Here is a 2993-nt window from a genome sequence, read left to right on the forward strand (position 1 = left end):
GCAAAGAGATTCTCATTTGTAGTCTACTGATCGTTTGACTAGAGATTTTGGTTTAAAGCTGCAGTACGTAACTTTTTTTTGAATTTTTTTTTTTTTTACTTTTTTTCATTATTTTTTTTTAAAAGAAGTACAATTTCATGAAAACATATTGAAAAAAAATGTCCACTGGAGTGAGATTTTCATTTTTGAAAATAAGTGCGACAAAACTTCACATCCCTGCTTTTGATGGCCAAATGTTGTGACACAAACCATCTAGATATGGTTATATAATCTGTATATTAGATTAATAGCTTAACAATGAAACTTTCACATTTGAGCAGTGCTTTATAACATACAGTAACCTGTCATCAGTGACAATAACAAGTGGTGTCAGGCAAACTAGTACTACATTCATCATAGATAATATTTTTGGTGAACAGTTGTAATTGTGTTGGGTTGTGTAAAGAATAACACAAATAGAAATATGCTCAAACAATGTGAATCAAATCCCCACAATCCCAATTCCCACTCAGCCCACAGTAGATTAGTACAGAAGAAAGCAGGGCATATACATTTAAAGCATTTAGCATATGCCCTTATACAGAGCGACTTACATTTTATCTCATTTTTATACAGCTGAGCAATTGAGGGTGAAGGGCCTTGCTCAGGGGCCCAGCAGTTGGCAGCTTGGTGGACGCATGAATTGAACTCAGAATGTTCCGATTGATAGCCCAACACCTTAACCACTAGGCTACCACATATCGAGAGGATAAGGGATGAAAGGAGAGGGAAAAAAGACCTAAAGAGAAAATTAATTCAGTGAACATTTTATCCTATTGAAATTGAAATTCCTCATTAGTAGGCAGAAAGGAATATGATTCTTTATCAAATGCAGCTCTCCATCACTCCTCTGTCCTGGAATTAGCACCACATTTGCCAGCCATTAAAACTTCCATTTAGTTAACACACATTAAAATAAGAGCCCACATACAGTACGCATACACATTCTAAATGTTGGGGTTTCCAATGAATAATTAATTTTTTTTTTTCAGCCATGTAAGCAGAAAGAAGTAGATTCCTCTGCCAGGGAAACAGAAGAACATTTGAAAAATTCCTTAGGAAAAAAAATCTGATTTTGTAATAGGCTGATATTCTTTTCCAGCAGGTAAGAAACATCACCAGTAAGCTGTCTATTGGATATAATAAGTACCAGGTAATACCAAAAAATGTAGGAAGGCACATGATATCCCTTGAGTGGACATGGGAACATGGAAGCACATTTAGAAAAAAATTTATAGTGTTAAATAAAGTCTGTGTTGCAGCTTTAAATATATCTTCTGGATGATATCTACTGTAGCTTTCTGACATTTTTTCCTACCAATACCAGACATTCATTTGTTTGTTCGTTTACTTTAAGCAACTGCTTTATCCTGGTCGGGGTTGTGATGGCTCCAGAGTCTATTCTAAGAACACAAAGCAGGACATTTACCATGATAGGCTTCGTTAATCTGTGGTCTGGAAACAAATCAATACGGCCCTACATTTCTCTTTTCCTTATTTCGAGTACTGTTCAGGTGCAGACAAATATGCCTTTTTAACAGCATGTAAACTGTAAAAATGTCAGAAATGTTTATATTGATGTCTTTTTATCTTTAGACAGAGGCGTAGTCCTGCTAGGTTATTTATGTCAGTGCTGCTCTTTTTAACATAAACACTGATAACATGTTTTAGGTATTTTGTCAACAATATGAAAACTACACAAAAAATCTGCACCATGCCTTTTCATTTTTGCCTTTTCAATATGAAAACCCTAAAAAATGATGACTCACCATATAGAGAAAATATTTTTGCCATTTGTTTTCTGGGCTTTATTTATTTTCAGATCTAAATTATTTTAGAGCTGTAAATGATTTGGCAAGAAAGAATGTCCATCCATCCATCCATCCATCTTCTGCCGCTTATCCTGGACCGGGATGCGCAGACTTCCCTCTCCCCAGACACTTCTTCCAGCTCTTCCGGGGGAATACCAAGGCGTTCCCGGGCCAGCCGAGAGACATAGTCCCTCCAGCGTGTCCTAGGTCTTCCCCGGGGCCTCCTCCCGGTTGGACATGCCCGGAACACCTCCCCAGGGAAGCGTCCAGGAGGCATCCGGAACAGATGCCCAAGCCACCTCAGCTGACTCCTCTCGATGTGGAGGAGCAGCGGCTCTACATTGAGCTCCTCCCGAGTGACCGAGCTCCTCACCCTATCTCTAAGGGAGCGCCCAGCCACCCTACGGAGGAAACTCATTTCGGCCGCCTGTATCCGTGATCTTGTCCTTTTGGTCATGACCCAAAGCTCATGACCATAGGTGAGGGTAGGAACGTAGATCGACTGGTAAATAGAGAGCTTCGCCTTGCAGCTCAGCTCTTTCTTCACTACAACAGACTGGCACATCAACCGCATCACTGCAGAGGACATACCGATCCGCTTGTCGATCTCCCGTTCCATCCTTCCCTCACTCGTGAACAAGACCCCAAGATACTTAAACTCCTCCACTTGAGGCAGGAGCTCTCCACCGACCTGAAGGGGACAAGCCACCCTTTTCCGGCCGAGAACCATGGCCTCGGACTTGGAGGTGCCGATTCTCATCCCCGCTGCTTCACACTCGGCTGCAAACCGTCCCAGTGTACGCTGAAGGTCGTGATTTTATGAAGCCAACAGGACAACATCATCTGCAAAAAGCAGAGACGAAATCCTGTGGCCCCCAAACCAGACTCCCTCCGGCCCCCGACTGCACCTAGAAATCCTGTCCATATAAATAATGAACAGAACCGGTGACAAAGGGCAGCCCTGCCGGAGTCCAACATGCACCGGGAACAAGTCTGACTTACTGCCGGCAAAGCGGACCAAACTCCTGCTCCGGTCATATAGGGACCGGACAGCCCTTAGCAGAAGGCCCCGGACCCCATACTCCCAGAGCACCCCCCACAGGTTGCCACGAGGGACACAGTCGAATGCCTTCTCCAGATCCA

Source organism: Tachysurus vachellii, chromosome 8 (genome assembly GCF_030014155.1).
Source record: "Tachysurus vachellii isolate PV-2020 chromosome 8, HZAU_Pvac_v1, whole genome shotgun sequence".
NCBI classification, from domain to species: Eukaryota; Metazoa; Chordata; class Actinopteri; order Siluriformes; family Bagridae; genus Tachysurus; species Tachysurus vachellii.